This window comes from Nelumbo nucifera, chromosome 6 (genome assembly GCF_055504915.1).
Source record: "Nelumbo nucifera cultivar China Antique chromosome 6, China Antique-T2T, whole genome shotgun sequence".
NCBI classification, from domain to species: domain Eukaryota; kingdom Viridiplantae; phylum Streptophyta; class Magnoliopsida; order Proteales; family Nelumbonaceae; genus Nelumbo; species Nelumbo nucifera.
The window spans coordinates 34596242-34620579 of NC_142654.1; the positions used below are offsets into that span (position 1 = coordinate 34596242).

General features: G+C 33.6%; 1 non-coding gene across 1 annotated transcript; it reads right to left on the bottom strand.

The window, feature by feature from the left end:
- Window positions 1-13645: 13645 nt before the first annotated feature.
- Window positions 13646-13719, bottom strand: TRNAV-CAC (transfer RNA valine (anticodon CAC)). Its single transcript has one exon. It is a non-coding gene; the product is annotated as a tRNA-Val (tRNA).
- Between the last annotated feature and the right edge of the window lie 10619 nt (window positions 13720-24338).

Sequence of the window (24338 nt, forward strand, 5' to 3'; positions counted from 1 at the left end):
ATTAATTCTGTGGCCTGGTGTCATTGGTTATCTGGACCGCTCAGGTGAAGTGCAACTCTCCGTCTACCATCCGGATCAGGTGCTCTGGCAATTCGGGTACGATGACATAGGCGCCCAATTTAGGACTTCCGGGGAGGACATGTTCTGGGTCCGGCGCCACAATTGTGTGTTCCCGGAATGCACTTGGCTTCTAGTGAATGGGTACGATAGGGTGCAGGTGTATAGATCTCTCCATTTGTCATACCTCTGCACATTATTCGACGGGTTTCAGGAATTGTTGTGGACGAACCTCAACCCGTGCCATGTGTCAGCTCCTGAAGGCCATGCTGCTAGCTAGAGGGGGGGTACTTTCTATTTGCCCCAGTCTGCTGAAGAGGTCGTTGTCAAAGCATGCCGGAAAGCGGCCTACTGTCGATGAGGGGGAGTGTAACAGTGCTCCTCCAGTGAAGAGGGCTAGGTCTGTGAGGGTGCCCTGCTCCTTCCGTCTTGACAAGGTACTAGAGCCCTCAGGTGTGGCTCCATTGTGAGTTCGTGAGGGTGGTTAGGGGTCTCTGGCCTCAACTGGTGTAGGTGGGTCTGCGACTGACCAAGGGGTCCGTAAGATTCCTTATGGAGGGAGTCATTTCGATTGTGAAGCCAGCAGAGCTAGTGGTTGCATCATCTTCGCCCGGAGGTGCCATAGTTCGCTTTTCGAGCGGGCGGATGAAAAGGAAGGCTCCCCCTCGCCTGAAGCGAGGTTTCGGGGATGACAATTCGGTAAGCTTTTGTAAGTTATAGTTTGTGTTGCTTTCTGGGGTATGATGAAGCGAAACTGTGTTAATTCTACTTGTCCTTTGTTCGGTGAGTATCTAGGCTCATGTCGTAATCGTAGTTTGTTATGTGTATTATATATTGCAAGGACTAACTGTGAAACAGTCTTTCATTCTAAGGTGCATTGATCGCGATGAGGCTCAGCCCAACGAGATGAGGTAGATCCAGAGGTGAGTCATTGGTATATTTCGTTATTTGTTTGTTTGTTGTTTTTTTTTTTTTTTTTTGTTTTGTTCATGATTGGTCTTAGTGTTTTTGACTGCTTGGGTATGGCTTTATTGCAAGCCCTCTTCCTTGAGTTTCTAGTTGGGGTGCCAGACACACCCTTCTTCAGGTGTCCAGCCGCAACTGAACCCGTTGTGGCTGGGGGTGCTGAAAGTGACCACAACGCGATGCACTCCGATGTTCGGGAGGCACACCAGGCCAATCATCCGAAAATGAGGTTGGAGGCGGTGACACAGTGTGAGGAACTTGCCACTGATGCGGATGCTTCTAGGAATGCTGGGGGAAGGATCTGTGTAGAGTCCTGGTCCTTCGATGCGGTTGGTAATGCTTCCGGGGGTGCCCTTTCACAGCCTGACCGCGATGAAGTTGTGGCACCTGAAACCTCAGGTGATTTAGAGCACCACTCGGGTAACGGAGACGTGGAGCCCGAGTTTTCCTTTCCTCCGGAGGAGTTAACTTATGAGGAGGAACTAGACCGAATACGACGGGAGTTATTGGAGTACTATGATAATCACCGTCTCCCGCCGTTGCACTTCCTAGTGGTGGATCCTATGCATGTTCAGGGTAGGGGAGTGCAATACAGCGTCTCTAATGTGGTCGCTCAGTTTGCGTCGACTGCGATCCGTGCTAAGTGGTTGCCGGAGGGAAATCTGCATCCGGACGTTGTAGGTCCTGCCCTTAACACCGTTGCTACATTGATGAGTTGCGTGATGCGTCACCTGCCAAAGGAATTATCGTGGGCTGTCTTCGCCTGTTGGTTGGAAGCATGTCGGGTGTTTTCATCGATGGGTTTCTTCATGGATCAAGTCTAGCGACAGGTCGTGGCATTAGCTTATGCCTTTTGGAAGGCGAGTCGGGACATTCCGCATCATGACTTGTTCCATTCCATAAAGGACATATGTGGTCGTCGAAAGGTTGTCGAGGCGGGCATTGCCAGGGTGGAAGGCAAGCTCAAGGATCTGAAGGAAGAGTGTACACGGCAGGAGCGGATCCTAGATGACTACAAAGCGGAACTAGAGAGTTTGAAGCAATTTGAAGAAACCAACCATGTGTTAGAGACTATAGCCGCGATTCGGGAGGAATGAGCCAAGTGATCATCTCGTGTTGTATTTGTACTTGACAGTGCTGGGGATGCCCCGAATATTGTATAATATTTTGTTAAATGTTACCCAGTTTAATTGATTTTTCTATTAATGTTGTTATGAACTGTAAGGAAGTCATCTGCTCTCAGCTATTCAGTCCCCAACCCTGGTCTTCCTGATTGTCGTGAGGCTATTATTGAATTTATAGGATGTTCATAGTTTGGATATGTGGTAACATGATATGCTACGTTTGTGTTTGTTCTTATTATGCAATAGACATAGTAACGGTCGTAGGTTAGTGAATTTTCTTAAGTGGGTTGTCGCTTCATTGTAAGCTGTTGATGTATTGTGCTAAGTTGGTCATTGTCATTAGTGCAGATGGCATATTAATTTTAATGTTGCGTGGTGAAATTTGCTAAGGAAAGAGATATTTATGCTTGTCAATTTCGGTAGGAAAGGTTTATGCGTTCTGTTGACAAAACTTCCTCTCACATGACTACGTGCACGTGTTCCCTTCACATTTGTGGGTCATACCAGTATCTTGTATAGTTTCAACTTTATTATGGGCTGGGCTCGATCATGAGGAACAAAGTGCTGCTTGCTAACAGAGTTTCGTTGTCGACGTAGAGGTAGTTGGGAACTATTTTCATTAATTTATGGCGATTAGCCAAAGCATTTGTATGGGTTGGGCAGAAAATTCTTCTATCATTGGTGAAGCCCCCCAATCGGTCGCATAGAGGCTTGCCTGGGTTCGCCTGGGGTTGCCAGGTCTTTGTTTGTGCCTGAGGGGTCGGGGCTTACTGAGATGCACGGGGTGTCTAGGGCTTTGTCTGTGCCTAGGGGGCCAAGGCTTACTGAGATACCCGGGGTGTCCAGGGCTTTGTTTGTGCCTAGGGGGCCGGGGCTTACTAAGACGCCCGGGGTGTCCAGGGCTTTGCATGTGTGCCTGGGGTGCCAGATTTCCTGGGGTGTCCGGGGCTTTGTATGGATGCCTAAGGGGCCAGGGCTTACTAAGATACTCGGGGTGTCCAAGCTTTGTATGTGTGCTCAGGGTGTTAGATTTCTTTGAGTGTTCAGAGCTTTGTATGGATGCCTGGGGTCGGGGCTTATTGAGATGCCTGGGGTGTCTAGGGCTTTGTATGTGTGCCCGGGGTGCCAGATTGCCTGGGGTGTTCGAGGCTTTATATGGATGCTTGGGGGGCCGAGGCTTATTGAGATGCCCGAGGTGTCCAGGGCTCTGAGAGTATGATAAATTATATATATATATATATATATATAAACATGTGTGTAGCATATATGAGAACAAGACAGGTGTGTACATACTTAATTGAAAAGAAGAAATCATCTTTATTGCTATCATAATGTGAGACTGCATCGCAAATCAGGGGGATGGTCTAAAGAAACTGATGATGGTTATCATAAGGAAAAATGCACATTTGTATGATTACAGAGATACTTAATTATTCGAAGTAAGGTTTCAACCAGTAACCATTTATGGTTTCATCGTCTTCGCCTGTGTCTATAGTTTTTAATTCATAATAACCTAATCAGTGGGCTTCCTTTATCAGATAGAGTCCTTCCCACATTGGTGCAAACTTTCCTACAGATTTGCCTTGCCTGACACTCAAAGTTGTCATCAATACTTTCTCCCCTTCTTTAAAGCTTCTAGGCCATAAGTGTCTGTTGAAGTTGTTAGCTAGGGACAGTTTGTATGTACTTTACTTTTCTATAGCTCGATCTTGTCCAAGTCCTCCGGCTTGATCTTCTTACCTATGGCGAAGGCTATCCTGGCAGATATAGCTTTTATTTCAGTTGGTAGTACAGCTTCTTGACCGTAGACTAACCGACTATTGGGTGGGTCAAATGGGTTGGAGTCAACATTGCTACCCCTACCTTCAACAAACTTTTAGGTAGGGGTAGCAATGTTTTAGGTAGTTTAAAAAAGCGATGCTCTAAATCATAGAGATCCACAAACCATACATTCTAAAGCCCAAAATGAGATCCACCCGCAAAGAGTAAGTCGACCCAAACCATACATTCTACATCGCAGCGTAGTTTAAAAAAGCGATGCTCTAAATCTTGAGGCCCTTGTTTACAGACCAAGCACTATAGCAGTTCAATCTTGACACTATGCTTTGAGAGTTCAGTGAACAGAGGTATAGCACGGGAAAGGCACCACCAAAAGAAACAAAGAATACGAGGTGGCAATTGGATTACTCAAAATGAGTGTGGATTTAGTAGGCACAACATTGTAAGCATGTTTAATGAGCATTAAATAAATATTCAGACAAATGTATCAAAAGTTGTTTTTAATCTTTTTCAAAGGTACGCTGGTAGTATTTTAAGGGACAAATATCAAAAAATTTTTTAAGTGCTTATTCAATGTGCTCACCATGTGTCCCTTAAACTACCCTAGGCTAGTTCACCTAGAAAGGTTGGGGGTATTTTTAATAATCTAGTGAGTGTGCACGTGCTCATTTTAGATGATGATAATAATAGGAATAATGTATTCTAAATTTTCTAAAAAATTCAAGTAATTTTATTTTTTGTTTTTCACTATTAATCAGATGCAAATTGCAAAATCCGAATCTCATTACATAAGAACCTCATTTTGGGCTACAAAATTTTAGGTAGGCCTACCTATTTGATTGGGCTCTTCTTTTTGTGATGTTTTATCTTCTTAGTGTATGCTTTTTTGTTTATTTATCAAAAAAAATGTAAGATTTAAAGAGGGGGGAATTGAAGGAGGTGAAAATTGTAGTTCAAACTACATTTTAAACCTTACAATTAAATAGGGATGAATTTCAAAAAATGGGTATTTTAGTCAAAAGAAAGTTCCACAATTTTATTCATATTTTTAATAGCAACGTAAATATGGTGTTATAGATGTGTTCAATTTTTCTATAATTTTTTTATTTCTATGTATTTAAAAATAATAATGTTATTTACACTTATTTTTTGTTTAATGTGTTAAATATATGATATTATAGATGTGCCCAAATGTTTATTTGTAAAATTTATGTATTTTTTATTTTTGTGTTTTTTATATTTTACTAATTTTTATTGTTTAATTATGACATTAAAGGTTGACAATTTTGACCCAAAAGTTGAACTGTTGATCTTCTCTAAATATGAAAATAATTTTATTTTTGGTTAGTTTTAGATTATGTATTTCATTTTCATCATCAAGAAAAATAATTCTTGTTTATTACACTTGTTTTATCTTAAATTTGATTGATAAAAATTATCATAAATGTGTTTATTTTTTGTACATTTTTATAATTTTCTATATTTATTTATATTTAAAAATTTTATTATCAAACTATAACTTTATGGGTTGGCCAATTTAATTTGGATAGTTGAATTGCATAGCCATGACTTGGATAAAGAATGATTTTTGTTTTTGAGTAAGTTTTAAAATGTATGGGTTTATATTATTAAAAGTATTCGACATAAATCTAATTAGTAGCATTTATTAGTGAAAAATTAACTTAAATGTGGGATTTAATAAGAGAGAATGGGAGTTAATACCTTAAATATAAAAGTTAATGAAAGGAGATTAAATGAGGTTAAAACATTAATTGAAATTACATTTTCAACTTTCATAATTAGAGAATGACTAAATAACAAATGTTGGCATTTTAGTCGAGAAAAGTTCCATACCCTCATTCGTACTTTTTATAATAGTATAGATTAGGGTTCCAAGACCCGGTTTCTACATCAATAAGAGATGCAACTTTGGATTCACAATCTAGATGACTAGATCCACTCCTTGCCATCACCAATGATGATGTATTCAACATTCATAATTAGAGAATGACTAAATAACAAATGTTGGCATTTTAGTCAAGAAAAGTTCCATTCCCTCATTCGCACTTTTTATAATAGTATAGATTAGTGTTCCAAGACCCGGTTTCTACATCAATAAGAGATGCAACTTTGGATTCACGATCTAGATGACTAGATCCACTCCTTGCCATCACCAATGATGATGTAGCGATCTCCCAAACGTAGGTTGTCCTTATAGCCTACAATACAAGTGATAGAAATGGGCTTGTGAGATGCAATAACGTTGGAAAGGAACCAACCCTCATTACTAGTGCTTTGTTTTTGGTCCCCATAGCTTTAAAGTCTAAACCAACCTCCTAAGCTCTTAGGCTGTTGAAAGAAAGACCAATCTTTGTGCGTTCTCTTTGTGGAGTCACCCCACCAAAAATCGGGTACTATGGGGTAGCAGAAATGATCGATTTGATGAATTAGGTTTAGAAGTATCTTGATAGACATTTAACGACGGAGGTTTAACAGGTTCTTTATATGTGTTTAAATGAAATGATAGTTTGTATAAAAAAATGAAACCATAATGTTTCCTGTCTATCTTATTACCTATCTAATGTTAGGGGTGTCAACGGACTGGGTTTGGATGGGATTCATCCAAATCAAAATTAATTTGAACAAATTGGATGGACCAATAAGACATTGAATTGGACCAGTCCAGACTTAATGGTCCAAAGTATTTATTGGTTTGGTTGGACATGATCCATTTGTAATGGATTTATAATGAATTGGGTCAGATTGAACCAATATCCGATCCATTCATATAAGATAAAGAGTATGAGTTTCATGGACCAGGCTTGAGTTGGATCCAATCTAAATTATAACCAATTTGAACAGTTTGGATGGTCCAACCATTAAGTTGGACCAGTCAAGAATGACCCAAAATATTCATCGAACTGGATTGGACCTTACCCATCTGTAATGAATTTGTACCAGACTGGATTGAATTGGGCCAACTTACCAAGCACCTGACAATTTGGGCTAGACATTAGGTTGAGACGGACTCTGGGCCCATTAGAGGGACCCAAGTTATGACTTTGGCTGGATTAATTCATCAAAGATCAGAACATAGTAGAAGTTTTGGGCCCAAAGATTTTTTTTTTGTGGGTATCAAAATGTCCTTCGGAGCCCAACCCAACCTCCATAAATCTATCTATTTATACTACATATGGATATGATATACTTCAGATATAAACTATAATACTTAAAGGAGGTAGGCTGCATTTGTTTCCACGCATAAAGAGGCAGAACATTTCCTAGTATCCTACCTTCAGCCAGAGATTTCCTGAGAAACAGAATTAGTTCAAAAGCTTTTAGGGCCTGTATTGCGAGGCCTGAAACGAAGACTCAGCTAAACTGATTCAGCTGCTACGAAGTGCTCCATTAAGCCATTCGAAGCAGCAAAAGCAAACAGCCCTTCAAATAACTGACTGACAGCTGATTTGGGCCATCCATATTTTTCACCAAATATAGGCTGACAGTGCAGGGGACCACCTCAGAAAGCTAAGAAGTCATTGCGATTCAGCCAAGACAGACACTTAATTCTTTTTAACTCAAATAACGACTATAAGAATTGATATTATAGATTATTTATAAAAAAGATCAGATATTATAAATCAAGGTTAAAGGTAGAAGTGGAGCAATTGGGTGTGATAGGGAGGAGGCATAAACCTCAAGGCATTTTGAAGCATTATTTTCCTAAGGATTGATGTGTTTGATTAGGCTTTAGTTTCCTTTTTCCCTACTATTCATTGTTTTACCCATCCTAGTCTAATTTTATGAGCAACGTCCTCAATCTTTCCATTGTTTACAAGGCATTTGTTCATAAAATTATCTTTTGCATTTAATCCTTCACTATGGGACCTCCTCCTAAATGTGTTTTGTCAATTAATCTATGACTGATGTAAATAAATAGTGTCGAAGTGCTAAACCTTGGTGATGGCCCATTGTAACTGTATATTTTGTTGTCTGTTCCATAGATGTTCTAACATTGGTCATTTTTTCATCATATATATCCTTAATTAGGTTTATATATTTATTTTGAATTTCTTTCCCTTCAAGACTCAAATTCATTATATAAGTGATGGAAATTGATTAAATTAAATAGCTAATTAATAATTGGTAAAATAATAATCGAGAATGAAATTTTAATAAATAAATAATCATAGAAAATAATAAAAATTAAGAAATTATTTCATTAATAATAAAAATAATAAATAAAAAATGATGAAATATTGAATTAACAATGAAAATTAATTGATTAACTTTTATAAGTCATTGACATGGAGAAAATTTCTCAAAATTGTTTGAGGTTAAAAAATTGGAAAAGTTGTGATTGACCATGTTTAGAGGTAAGCTCAATGGCCAACTATGCAGTACTAAACTACACCTTGGGTACCAACTGATGGCGGTTTAGTTGATAACTTCTCTTGATTTTGCAGTAGAGAATTGGGATCAAATCCTGCTGTTAAACCCCCATTGTATATAGTTCTGTGAATCTGAAAGAAGAAAAGGAATGACACCTTGAATTGTGTTTTGACTTTCTAGGAATAACATCTTATTTTTGTTTTGGGTAGAATAAGAGAAAGACCGGTTACTTCTACTTAGCGAACTAAACATATATATATATATATATATATATATATATATATATATATATATATATGTGTGTGGGTAAAAGTTCTTTTTGAGAGATTTTTATTTTTTTAATTTCAATGGTAAGTCTATTTTCAAGTTGGAGTTTTTTTTTTTTTTTGTTGAAATTTCTAAATTGGAGTTCGAGGGCACAAATGTACAATGTAATTCAGAAAATACCAACAGCATCCTCAAAGCACAATAAAAAACCACTTTTTTATGACCATTATCCCCCAACAAATTATTTTATAAAACACTCGGAGAGCCTGATACACGGGCTTTGTTAAGTAAGAGTACTAATTAAAAGAAAATGCTATTTAAATTATAACCTATGTAAATTAACCAATTTAGCCAATGTAACAAAACAAAATCATTCAACCATGAATGTATTATTCATGCAAAATAAACAACTTAGTTTAAGTTCTTCATGACTTATAATATTGAACCATCTCCATTGCCTCCTCCTCCTCATCATCATCACCATCATCATTGTCCAAGCCTTATTCCAACTATATGGAGTCGACTAAATGAGTCATGTTTCACCAATCCATTCTCTTTGAAGCCATATACATTGTTAAATTAGTAATGCTTAAATCATTTCTTAGTACTTATGTCCTTTTTGGTCTACCCCTAGCCCTTTTGATCCCTTCAACTTGTAACAAATTACTTCTTCTAACCAATGTTGCGGATGGTCTTCTACGCATGTAACAAAACCATCTTAATCTACTTTGTCTCATTTTATCATCTATTAGAGCTACTCCTAGGTTCCTATAGATGACTTCGTGTGTGTTTGGTTCGTAGAAATAGGCGCCTGGAATTAGAATCATAATGGTCCAACCATTTGGTTAGTCGGAATGAAATTCTCATTCCCATTCTAGGTGGAACGGATTCCCCCCATATGAGGGAATGGTCATTCTGCCCCCCTACGAATGTGATTCCCATTCCCCCCTCTCTAATTTTTATTTCTTTAATAGAAAAGCCCCAATTTCCTATTCGACTAAATGCTTGAATGTTTCACAAGCCTTCTTCCATCAAATGTCGGCCACCAACGATCACCATCTTCGACAAGGTAAGATTAGTCGTTGGTCGCCAACCAATTGCCGACTGGCCTTCCCCTATCCAATGTTTTACAAGCCTTCTTCCCATTCTTCCTCCTCTTCCTTTTCTTCCTCTTCTTTCTCCCCCTCTTCTTTCTTTCCCTCTTCCTTCTCCCCTCTGTTGCCATCGGTGGTATTAGTAATGGTGACTTCTTCCTCCCCTTTCCCTCCTCCTCCTCCTCCTCCTCCTCCTCCTCCTAACAAGGGAAAAATAAAAAATTTCATCTAATTCCAATTCTCAATTCTAGTTGAACCAAGCAGCAATAATTGGAATCCAATTCCAACACCTGATTGAACTAAAAAGGCATTAGGAATAGATAATTCAGATTTCAATCCTAAACGTGAATCAAATAGAACCTTCATTCTCGATTCTAGACATGTTTTTTTTACTGCCCAACACTCTACTCCATACAACATAGTTGGCCTTACAACTATTTTATAGGTTTTTCCTTTTAATTTAACTGGTATTAACCTATGACAAAAAAAGTCCAAATGCACTCCCCCATTTTGCCCATCATGTTCTAATTCTTTGGGTGACATCATTCTCAATCTTTCCCTTATTATGAATTATTGAAAGAGGGTACAAAAATTGTCACATTGAGTTATCTCTTGGTCTCCAATCCTAATTGTATCCTGATTTATATTCCTATTAGTATTAAATTTACATATCATATACTCTATTCTAATCCTACTTAGTTTAAAACCTCTTATTTCTAAGGCATTTGCCCACAAGCTTAATTTTACATTTAATCCTTCATTAGTTTCATCGTTTAAAACAACAAGATCCACAAATAACATGCATCATGGAACATCCACTTGAATATGTTTAGTCATTTCACCGATGAAAGTGCAAATAGATAAGGGCTAAGTTTGAATCTTGATTAAGAATGGCCATGGGCGAGTTTTGGGCAGGGATCATATTCCTTGTCCCTGACCCCAATTTTGAAATAAATCTCCGTCCTCAACCTCGACCCCTACTAGTGATAAAAGTTGCCATCTATCCCCAATCCCCAATGGAGACGGGTTCCCTATGGGGACTTAAATCCCCAAAATTTTTTAATTAATAATATTTAAAAAAATAAATTTAATTAAAATAAAAGAATATATACATACATACATACATATATATATATATATATATATATATATATATATATATATATATATATATATAATTGGGTCAAGGAAAGGTGAGGTTTCCCAACCCTATCAGGTCAGGGAAGTCAGGTACCTAGCGAAGATGGGGGAAAATTGCCATGAAGATCCATCCTAACAATAAAATCTAAAGTTTGTCCTACTTGTGTTCTAACATTAGTTGTTACAAATTCATAAATATTCTTAATTAGGTATTACACTTGTTTTGAACCCCTTTCTTTTCTAAGGCCCACCATATTATCTCTCTATGAGTTTTATCATATATAACATCATATGAAGATCTTTCTTCTTCTCTTTAAACTTTTTTTATTAATCATCTTAAAAAGAAATATAACTTCCACAATTATTCTCCTTGACATAAAGCTAAACTAGTTCTCTAATGCACTTATTTATCATAATCTTTGTTCAACTATTCTTTTACAAAGTTTCATAGTGTAGATTATAAGTTAATTCCCCCATAGTTATTACAACTTTGTATTTATCGCTTTTATTTTTAAATATACATTTGCTTCTCCAATCATCAAGCATCTTCTTTTCTTTTACCATCTCATTAAATACCTTTTTTTTTGGAAGATATATTAAATAGCTTATTTAGCCATAGCAAGTCTACCTTTTTCATACCTTTCCACACTTTTATTCATGGTTTTTAAAACCAAACTGGTGACTGAACCGGTCAAGTCAGGGGTCCGGTTACCAGATCAAACGGTCTGACCGTTTGACCCAAACGATCAGCCCATTCTGATAAAAAAATAAAAAATAAATAAAAATTTGAAAAATGGTCAAAGTCGTTCAAATGATTAACCGGCCGGTTCAGCGGTTTGCTGACCAAAATCAACGGTTTTGGGGAAAAACAGAACCAGTCAGGTGACCAGTTTCTGGTTTTTCCGGTCCGGTCCGATTTTGAAAACTATGCTTTTACTCAAATCACATCGAGTCCTAACACCTTTTCCTTCTTCATCTTATTTAGCCCTTGTTTGGTATCACTTCAAATAAGCACTTATTCAAGTAAGTACTTAAAATAAGCAATGAAACTATACAATAAGTGCTGCTTGATTTGAATTCGAAACCGATTAAATATATGTATATTCGAATTCGATTCGATATCCTGCAGTTTCTTAAAGCAATACATCGAATTTAAATTCATTTAAATAATCGAATATTCGAATTTGATTCGAATTCGAAATACATTTTTAATACCAACTTCTTCACCAGAGGAAAGAAGAAACCTGGTTGATCTAATATTCAATTTGCAATGGATCAAAAGAGAAGAAGCCGCAAAGAAAAATAATAGTAAATTGAAAGTGATTGAAATGAAACGTAGAGAATAATTAATGAGATGCAGGCCTGATAGAAAAAAAAAAAAAAACTAAAATATTATTTGTTTGTTCCAAAAATCATCATAACATCTGCATTTATTTAATTGTTTTATTATTAAAATATAACAAGTATTAAAATATTATTTTATTTGACCGAAAATCATCATAACATCTCTATCTTCATTCAATTCTTTATTATAAAAGAAATTTTTCAAAAGCTATCATTCATTGTACGTACTCGGTACTCCAACAAAATAATATATTAATTTATATATATGTATAATAGATATTATCGAATCGAATAATTATCGAATTGGATCGATTCCTATTTGAATTTGATTTGATTAATTATCGACAAAAATGCTTCATTCGAATTCGACCACCATATTCGATCATATTGAATCTCGAATTCGAACTCGAATTTTTGAATACTGTTTTCACTCTTATTTACAATGGTGGTAACCCGGAGGAATCAGTGAACGAATGATTTCTTAATCACTTTTGCATCCAAATATGCGAACTCTCACATGATATTCTCCATTCTTGCACCATTTTTTAGGATTTCTCTAGTTTTTTGGGTTGAAAACCCATTCTTATGGCATGTCTCACCAGATCTGCGATTAGGACGACACCTAACCACCTAGCCAAGGCAATTCCAAGTATGGTGACTTCTAGTTTTCCTAGCCATTTACGATTTTCTTTTTTTTTTTTCCTACAAACCACTGTGAATGAACATTATAATACTCAAAAATTTCTTCTACAAAATGTGGGATAAAATTTTATTTTTTTGCTTATGATACTAATTGCAAAATCTCCCGTGATTATTTAGCAAAAACAAAAATTATTTGTTGTTAATGGAATATTATTCCAAATATTATGATACTAATTGCAATCTCCCCTGTGATTATTGCAATCTCCTCTATGATATTATAATTTATTTTGTGATTAATTAGCAAAAACAGTGGTGCAATTTTTTTTCTTCGGCTCAGTTTGGAAAGAGTACAAATATATAGTTTTGCGCTCTACATATTTGTATTTGTATTTGTACTTTTTCCAAATTGAGCCTATATTTTATATTATTTTATATATTTATATTGTACATATTTACATTTATACTCTTTACAAACTGAGCCTTCATGAATGGAATGATTGCAAAGAGTGATAGACAACCACTACCCGTTCCTCCGCTTCAACCGCTGAACCCCTTCGAAATAAACCCTTCTTCATGGTCAAAGATCACACCTCTCCATCCTTGTTGATTATTAAAAGAAAATCATACATCTTATTTTGCCACGTGCCATACTTCTCTATCCTTGTTGCTTAATAATAAAGAAAAAACAAGAGAAAAAGTTATATAATACCTCTCTCTTTGCCACTTCACAGAATGCAGCGAAGAGAATACTATTATACATACCTCTATAAGGAAAAAAAAAAAAGGAAAAATTATATAATACCTCTATTTTGTCACTTGACAGTTGACACGATAAAAATGTGTCTGAGTCCGGGTTCGAACCGGGGACCTCTAGTGTGTGAGACTAGCGTGATAACCAACTACACCACCCAGACAGGTAAAGGTATTTGCTTGCCAGGTCGCAGAAATATATCATAAAGATATAAAGATATATTCTATACATTCAGAAGCTCCCAGACGGATTATAGCCAGGGAACAAATTATAAGAAAAACTTAGATTATCTATGGTACCGTAGTTTGCAGCGGTTAATGTTATACTGTTAGTGTTCAAGTGCTCAATACCAAAATGAGCCAATGAATTCTGGATACTTTGGGCCCATGGAAGCCGGGGAACAAATTCATAGAATTACTTACAAAAAAGACAAGACCTAACTAAGAAGGAATGGCAATAGGGCAGGTTCACGGTGGGGCACCATACTTTTCATCCCTGACTCCGATTTTGAAATAAATCTTTGATTCTAACATCGATTCTTATTGGGATAAAAATGATCCTTCATCTCTAATCCTCGACAAAGATGGGTTCCCATCATTGAGGACCCAAATCTCTGAAATTTTTAAATTAAAATTATTTTTAAAATATAGACTTACATAAAACAAGGAAATTTTTTAATATAAAAAATATTATAAATATATTTTGATAAATAATATTATATATGTATATATTTTATATATAGTCGGGATGGGGGCAGGGCAGGGAATTCACTCCCTATCCCCTTGTCCATCCCTTCTCCCATCCCCTCTAAGGCAATCTCCTTCCTCGACCCCATCGGGTCAAGGGAAATCGGGTAACCGATGGAGACAAGGAAAATTGCCATCTCCTAGACCTAAGCTCCCACAATGGCCACAAACACCCTGTATAATCCCTAATTAATGGTTTGTAGCTTAATCCAATCCAACCTATAACTCTGGATCTGACACAAGGCCGAGCTCCTATCCATAAGTAGGAGGTCCAATTTCTAAGGCCCATTGATAATAGGGTTGGTACCGCTGTACCGGGTCTCCCTTATTTAGCCCAATATAGAGATATACACAATACAATATAAAACGTTACATACCTCTCGACATACTTATGAACTTAATTAGGCTTAGAAGTATCTTGATAAACTTTTAATCATAGAGGTTTAGCAGGTTCGTTATATGTGTTTAGATGAAATGATGATTATTAAAGATGTGTTTAGCTTATTACCTATATAATGTGCAGGTTTATCGGATGCGGATCGGTCTACCTATAGGCAGGCAAATTTATTGGATCAGACCCGATGAAGCCTCATTGATATAGGGGTCCATTCTGACGCAATTAGCTCAAAATCAGTTTGACTCAAAGGCTTCGTTTGAGTTTGAGTTTGGTTTGAGCTTTATAGTGAGTCCATTTTCATATAAAATATAAAAATATTTATTATTATATAATTAAAAATATTGTATATAATATAAGTTCGATTAGGTTTATGAGTCTCACGGGCCAAGCTATATTATGCTCAAATTCAATTCAACTAGCAAATAAGCTTACATATTAAACTCAAACCTCAGTTTAAACTAAACTGAATTGAGCTTCTCACGACCCAAGTTATAGTTCATGAAAAACTTCATTCATGTCCACCCCTCAAAAAGCCCAATGTATGACCCCACCTAATTTTGTCACATGGAGAGATCCTATGGTCAATCTAGACTTTCCATTAGATGATTAGGACTAACCACCCACATGGTAGGTCATGTATTCACCATTGCAGTACACATGGAGTTCATATCCTAGTATCATCCTACCTTAAATCAGAGATCTTCTGAGAAACCGAATTAGTTCAAAAACTTCCAGGGCTTGTGTTGTGAGGACTGAAATGAAGATTCTGCTGCTATGAAGTGCTCCAATTAGGCTATTCAAAGAAGGGGTGCAATCAAACCGTTATTTAATCGAACAGTTTGGGCTTCAATTCGATTAGACTAAATTCTAGTTCGACTCTAATCAAATTTAAATCTTAGAGTAAGTTTGATTAATTATTCGAAATTGAGTTCAACTAAAAAATATTTTATAATATAATATAAAAAATATATTAGTATTTCAAGTTTTTGAGCCGAATTTAAACTCAAGCATAGTAGTATTTTAATCTAGTCAGGGGACGACATGTCGAAATTTGGCTCAGTTCAACTCAATTGCATCCCCTAATTCAAAACAGCGAAAGCAAACAGCCCTTCAAATGTTTGGTTGACAGCTAGTTTGGGTTATCTGGATTATTTATAACACATAGCTTATAAGCTGAATTTACTATCGATTTCGAATTCAGTATTCGACATAATCAAATCAAATTCAGATAATTTGAATATCTAATCGGTCGAATTCGAATATTCTATTTTTACCGAATAGTTAATCGGATTCGAATTCGGAAATGACCTGATTCGATTGGATAAATATCTGAATTCGATCAATTATTTAATTCTTATATATAATATATAATAATTAAGTTATATAAATAATTTATATATATACTTTATATCAATAAAATATTTATTTTATATATTTATTAATTATCTAAAATAGTTAATTAATCGAATCGAATATTCGAATTCGAATATTAATTTTCAATATCTGTCGGATATCGAATCGAATTCGGATATCAGATTTTTTTAATCGGGTTTGAATTCAAATATTGTATGATCCGAATTGAATTTGATCCATTTACACCCCTAGAGTTCACTTCTGCTACAACACTGTGATAGCGCAGGGTTAAAATAGAAAATCATGGCCTTGGATCTAGTGCAGTGGCCCCACCAAGAAATTGCTTCATCTAATTGAAGGTGGGGTCATGACAGCAAATCAAAGGCCTTGATTTACTTGTTTCAGCACAGGGCTACGGTACTATTGTAGCAAATGCGGATTGTTATAAGCTGGCCAGGTATGGCCCACCCTTGAAAGCCAAAGAGGTCTATTTTTTCAACTCAAATAAGGCCCCTACAAAGAAGGGGTTATCTGAAGTTGGAACAAATGATAAGGGTTTTGAGGCTGAAAAGTTTCCCACAGTAGGACTAATGCTGTGCTTCGTTTGAAGGAAAAAATAGGAAATAGCTCCTTTTACACTTGTTTAAAATGAACCAATTAGCAGATCCATCCCCTTACACATTTGTTATATTCAAGGTTTGAAATTTCTATACGTATCGGACCATATCGGGAGGCACCCGATACACTTTTACAGGGAGTGATTCGGGGTTTCAACCAATATAAAGAATAGACAACCTTAAATTGGCCCCTCTGAATCAGATTTGAAAAAAAAGTAAAAAAAAAAAAAAAAAAAAAACTATCGATACTACTTGACACGCCTCTACCGATATATGAAACGTATTTATATTTTGAATCTTGATTATAACAAATAGGAAATAATAGATCATACTCTAGGTGAACAGTTCAGATCAATCAAAAGCCCATCTTACAAATCCAGGGCTAGTCCAGGGCCTCCTAGCCCATTCTTGACGGAAAGCACAAATATATGCTAGGATGGGCCTGGGTGATCTCAGGGCTGGCCCACAGCCCTACCACCGCATACCTACAAGTTCCAATTGAATTGACTGCTCTACAAGTTTACTGGTGGGAGATGATTATAGTACAGTTTTTGTCATGGAACTGGACCACAATCGTGGGTCAGACTTGGAACCAATTTTCCAAACTTGACGTGGTCAAGAGAAGAATCAAATGGGTTGAGTTAAGTCAGCCATGTAAACCCTTCATAAAAACCCTGTTTTCACGGTCTACATCTCGATGTATCGAATATCGATGTGCCATTTCAAATGAATCTATTGTTACTTTAGATAAATAAACAAATGCCGACATATAAATTACTGAACCTTGTGAGAAATCTAATTAAAATCCATCGACATAATAAAGGCCTCACTGGGATCTTAGTGTTGCTGAAACGTTGAATGACATCTCTGGAGAGTAAGGAGAGAACTGTGTTGAAGACCAAATGTATATAAGATATTTTATATTCTCCATTAAGTATTCATGGAATTACAGATTAATTTGGTAAAAACAACATAAGATCCGATGAGTTCTAATCAATCCAAGGAAACCCACATCCATAAGGGCTTTAAACTTTTAATGAAGTTCTTCCTTTCATTTCATTCCACCTGTATAAATGGCAAATTGCACTGAACGGCTGAATTTGATAAAATGGTTACTTATCCATCAAATGCTTGAGTTTTGGTCCTTTTGGACGCAAGCGTGAAGCGTCCTTTAAAATATGCTTTTGATGAACAGATAATCAAGGTATTACTTGGGAGGCTTTTGTTTTTCTTTTTTTTTTGGTAAACACTTGGGAGGCTATGTGCCCATCTGCTTCAGTTTTGGACGCAAAGTGTGCTTTAAAATATGCTTTTGATAGACAAATAACAATCCGTCATTGAATGCTCTGAGCGTCGCTTGTTCAAAAATTTAATCTAATCTGATTTGAAGTATTCCTTGGGAGGTTCCCAAAATCTAAAATATGCACACCACATCAGCAAATAAATAAAATGGGTAAGAAAATTGCATTTGGAAGTCTTGTTTCTCAAATTAAAAACGTTTTTATAATGATTAGCTTTGGAATTTGGGAAAAGAGGGGTTTCTTGAATCGCTTTGGTGATCCTGAATTGCCCTACTGACATGGCATATATTGAAATTTGAAAAAAAAAATAAAAAACTGAATATTAGATGTCACTGTTGATAAAAAAAAAAAGGAGGAAAGGGAGACAAACCAATTAGAAGTTAGTGGGCCCACTAAGAATAATTGGCCCGTTAGCCCAAGAAAGTGTTACACTACATGGGCTTAAACTCCAAATTTTCACTGCAATACTTAAAAAAATAAAATAAATTCCTAAATTCAAATCTGTCATTCGATGGACAGATTTGTCAAATCTTAGAGAATCCTATTTAAAAAGGGAATCACACAAGAAGGCTTGATTGATCAGCCAAAGTTGGGAAGTCAAGTTCGGTAAAATAAATTGAGAATTACATGGATCCAATTCCTTTTGCCAAGTGGCATTTATCTTTAAATAGGAGGGGGACAAATCCAACCCATTTCCTAATTAGCCTTTAAACAGGATCATAAATTGATCATAAGAGGGTTTGGAAGTCAAGTTGGGTCAAATAAATCAAGAGTTGCATAGACTCAACCCCTTTTTGCCAAGTGGCACTTGGCTTGAAATAGGAGGGGGACAAATCCGACCCATTTCTTAATAAGCTTTTAAACAGTATCACAAATTGATCCATAAAGTATTAAACCATCAATCTTGTGGGTCCCCCCAACTTAAATGCTTGATCTCCAATCAGATCTGAATGAAGAATTGGGCAGGCTTTTGCACTATAAAAGGGGATGGGGGGTTTTCTTGTTCGGATGGTTTTTCTCCCCTTCGGCTCTCCCTTCAGTTACCCAATTCCTCTCCATTATCTCCGTTGCTTTTGATAAAGAATAAGAATAAACAGACTGCACCAAGATCAAGGGAAGAAAAATCAGAATTTCAGTTATGTACAACGTCAGCCCATTACAGTTCCGTACAACGTCGGCAAAAGGATTATGGCCTTTGAGTTGCAGCAACAAAAAAACTCCATCAAATTATTAGAAAGAAAATTCTCCTATCTTGTGCACGAACATTTGAGCGTCACAAGTTCTTTCTATAACCACAAGTTGCCAAGATTTTCGGACCATGTCCATAACAAGCTACAAGTACAAGTTAGGCTTGTATTCATGACAAGAGAATTAGAGGGTTTTCTTTGCAAGAAAAAAATAAGTTTGTATCCCATTTACATTTTTACAAAAAAAAAACAAAAAATAAATAAATTTCTTTGAATTTGTTTGCATTTTTTTGTGCTCCAAATTACACACAAAATTTGTGTCGACAGTCACATAATTGTCATTATAAATATATTATAATATTAAGTTAAATCACTTTAAACGCTCTTTTTTTTTGTATTTTTCAAAAAAAAATGAAACAAAACACTTATGAATCAGAGCCCACTTGTGAATGGAACGCTTGTGAAATGCACCGGTGCCAAAGACCCACCTAGAGCATCGGGATTCATATAATACTTCCATTTGTACCCAAAATGTGAACTTGTGGGATAGAGCTACTATCTAAATAATGATGAATTTAAACCCATATGAAACTATTAAGAAAAAAAAACTGATAAATTGCATGCGCATGTATTCTTTATCAATTATCATTTGCTTTCCGTGCCTAAACTTTGAAGGGTTGAAGTTAAGAAGCTGAAAATGTGAAGACATTAATGATTTCAATTTTCATTCAAATAACTTAGTAGTGACCAGTTAATACATTGGCTAGGTATTCCCAGCAGATATGCGAATTTGAATCCCGCTATTACCACTTATCTCTGTATATGTATTGTACTAAATAACAAAAAGAAATATTCAAATGGTGAACCCTGTGCCCCACTGATTATCAATAATAACACCTTAATTTGATAACTGGTCTGATCGTTAAAAGAATCCAGAATCCAAACAAATATATATATATTCTCTCTTCTTTTTGAATTTTTTTATTTTTTTTATTCCATATCATTTTTTAAAGAACCAATGAGATACTCTCATTCCTCATGAAAAATTATCTAAAATCTCTCTCTCTCTCTCTTATCCACAAGTTCACAATAATCTCCTCCCCTAAAATTTATCCTAAACTACCTCTTCCACTCTCACCTAAATCATCTTGAATTCATATTTATCTCCTAACTTATCTATAATTTACTAAAGCATTTCTCTCCAAATTATCTCTAATTTATCCTCTTTGCCACTTTTTATCTATATCTATCTAAATAAAGTTTAAATTATAAAATTTTTCTCCAAATTATCTCTAACAATTTTAAAATAATCATTAAAAACACAAAAAAATTATAATAGATTTAATAATGTTCGTATAATTAATAGTTTTATGTTTCTACATAATTCATCACAAAATTATGTACTAACAATATAAATTATGATTTTCCAGATTACTTAAATTAAATGTTATTCAAATAATAAAAATTTAACATTAAAAAATAAAATATTATTTCAACATTTCAATAACTAAGTATCTTAAATAATAAAATACTAAAAATAGCTAAACAATTATATAGAAAATATTTAATTATTTAAATATTTCAATAACTAAATATCTTAAATTCAAATAATGAGTATTTCTAAATATTTCATATAATATTTAAATATTTAAACAAATAAATATTTTAAATAACGAAATATTTAATATAACTATATTTTGAATAGTTAAAATAACGAAATTATCAATAAAATAATAATAATCTTAAGATAAAAAATCATAACATAATATTCAAAATAATAATAATTTAATATTTTCAAAACATTAATAATTAAATTATGTAATAATAGTATAAACTTTAAAATATTTATTAAAAACACAAAAAAAATAATTATAATATATTTAATATGTTCATATAATTAATAGTTTTATGTTTCTACATAATTCATCACAAAATTATGTACTAACAATATAAATTATGATTATCCAGATTATTCAAATAATAGAAATTTAACATTAAAAAATAAAATATTATTTCAATATTTAAATAACTAAATATCTTAAATAATAAAATACAAAAAATATATAAATAAGTATATAGAAATAATTTAATTATTTCAATAACTAAATATCTTATATTCAAATAATAAGTATTTTAACTATTTTATATATTATTTAAAAATTTCAATATTTTAAATAGTTAAAATAACGAAATTATGGAATAAAATAGAAAAATCTTAAAATCAAAAAATCATAACATAATATTCAAATTAATAATAATTTGATATTTTTAGAAAATTAATAATGAAATTATGTAATAATAGAATAAATTATAATTTTATAGACTGTTAAATTCAATAAATAATTAAAATTATAGAATTTAAATAAGGATATTATTTAAATAACTAAATAATATTTTAAACGACAAATTTCACTTACATCAACTAATAATTCTTGAAAAATAACTTTCAAAAAACTAATCTCCTAAAATACCTCCCCCACTTTCTCCAAAATTATCTCTAATTCATATTTATGTTCTAAATTATCTCTAATTCCTATTTATACTCAAAATTATCTCTGATTTAGTAGAAAGTTTCTCTCCTAAATTATACCTAATTCCAATTTATCCTCTCACCTACTTTTTATCTATATCTATCTAAATAATTTAGATTAAAAAAATTAAGAATTATTTAAATATTCTGAAAAAATTATATAAAAACTTTAATATATTTGTTAAAAATAAAAAAATAATTTCATATTTTTACAAAATATATCACGAAATTATGTACTAACAATTTAAATTATGTTTTTTTGGATTACCAATTTAAATGTTTTTCAAATATTTAATAATATGTAATAGATTTAAATAAATAAAATTTAAATAAAAATATTAAATATTTTATATATTATTTAAATAATTAAATACTTATCATAATTATAATTTAAATAGTTAAAATAACGAAATTATGTAATAATTTTAAAAAATTTCTTCAAAGAAGAAAAATAATTATAACATAATATTGACATTAAGAATAATTTAATATATTACAAAATTAATAATGTAATAATAGTATAAATTATTATTTTATGGATAATTAAGTTCAATAAAAATAATATTTAAAATTTAAATATTTTTCATATTATTTAAGTATTTAAATAACTAAATATTTTAAAGAACAAAATGTTTAACATAACTAGATTTTAAATAGTTAAAATAAAGAAATTATGTAATAATACTGAAATAAAGAAAAAATCTGAAAAGTAGAAAAGTAATTATAGCATAATATTGAAATTAATTATAATTTAATATTTTTACATAATATTTTAAATAACAAATTTCACTTATATCAAGTAATAATTCGAGAAATTGGCATTCAAAAAAAATTAATATTTATTAATAATAATTTTAAACTCTTAATCTGTATTTATTATATAATTATATATACTAAATTTAACATTTATTGTATTTCAGTAATTATTTATTATTTTTTGTGATAAATGTATTTTCAATTATTATGTATAAATTTATTTTGTTTGGTTATTTAACAGAAAACTTTCAATAATTATTGGAGATTAAACTATTGTTATTTATTAGAGATAAAACTATTAATTTAGTAGGAATTATGAGTGTTCATGAGTTGGTTCGGTTTGGTCGTATGCTATTTGGCCAACCAAACTGACTTGGTTAGGTTGGAGAGTTGGTCAGTTGAAACCAACTGACCTTTTGTGAAAATCGACCCACTCAAGTTGTATCAATTTGGGTTGATCTTTTTTTATTTGGTCAGTCGGTTCAAAAGATTTAAATTAATACTATCATTTTCCACTATCATCTCACGGGTCTCCGCTGGTAAATATTAACGACCATGTTTCTTTCTGATCAATGCCTCATTCACAACCAATAATAACTTTATTAATTAATAATTAAACCTTTTCCTTAATTCATGATTTAATTAATGTTGTCCTTATCACGGTTTCCACAATGGGGTCGAGCTCGTTTTAGGCCGCATTTGGTGCCACTTAAAATAATCGCTTCTAACGCTTATTGTGTTTTAAAAGGGACCGGATTTAGTAGGCACATCAAAGTAAGCACGTTAAATAAGCACTTGATAAATATTTTGACAACTATCAAAAGTGGGTATTAATCTTTTTCAAGGGTGGGATGAGGGTATTTTAAGGGACAAGTGTCAAAAAAATGTTCAAGTGTTCATTGAACGTGCTTACAACTTCGTGCCTACCTCATCCGAATTCGTTTTAGAAGCCAAAAGCACCACCAATTCTCGTTTGGTGGAAGTCATTAACAGGCTTTTTTCAATGAAAAAGCCCATTAGAAAAAGCTATAAGTGAGAGGCTTCTCAGTTTTTGCGTTTTGAAGAAGTGCTTATGTATTTATATTTTTATCTTTTTTTGTCCATTTAAGAATTTTATAATATCAAAAAAAAAATACCCCCATCGAATCTAAAACGGTAAAACCCTCACCCTATCTTCTTCCCCACTCTTTGCTTCCTATTCTCACTTCTCTAAACTTACGGCAGCAGCAAGCTACAACCAGATACAATTCCCATTCGTTTTTTCTTGTTTATTTTCCTTAAATCAATAAGATTTATATAGGTTAATATCATAATTTATAAAAAATGACATAATTAATTACATTGAACTGGTTTAATTAGACCACATGGAACCAGTATGAGAATATCTATGGATTGGCAATTTATTACTTTATTAGCAACAAAGAACTTGGTGTTTATACATGTTTTTATTATACAAGATTGGGGGTAATATTATTTTTATATAAAAAAAACCGTTTTTAACCAACCAATATTATCAAATAAGCGCTTTTCTCATTAGAAAAAGTATGGCAAAAAGTACCTTAACAAATGGTTTTTAAGCACTTGTCAAAAAAGCGTTTCTAAAAATGCCTGTCTAGAAGCAAAAAGCCCCACCAAAAGCAGCTTTAATTTCAACATTTCTGAAAATGAACTTAACCCCTAAGGTTGCGTTTGTAATCGGTGTAAATCAAGAACAGTGTAAAAGTTTACATCGGTTTGATTTTGTCCGCGTTTGGAAGACAATCGACGTAAAATTCCATTCCAGTTCAGTTTTGCATATGTTTGGATGGAATGGAGTTTGTAATCAATGTAAAATCTATCAAACGTAAAGTTTTACATCGATTATCGATATAAATACTATATTTATTTTATTGATG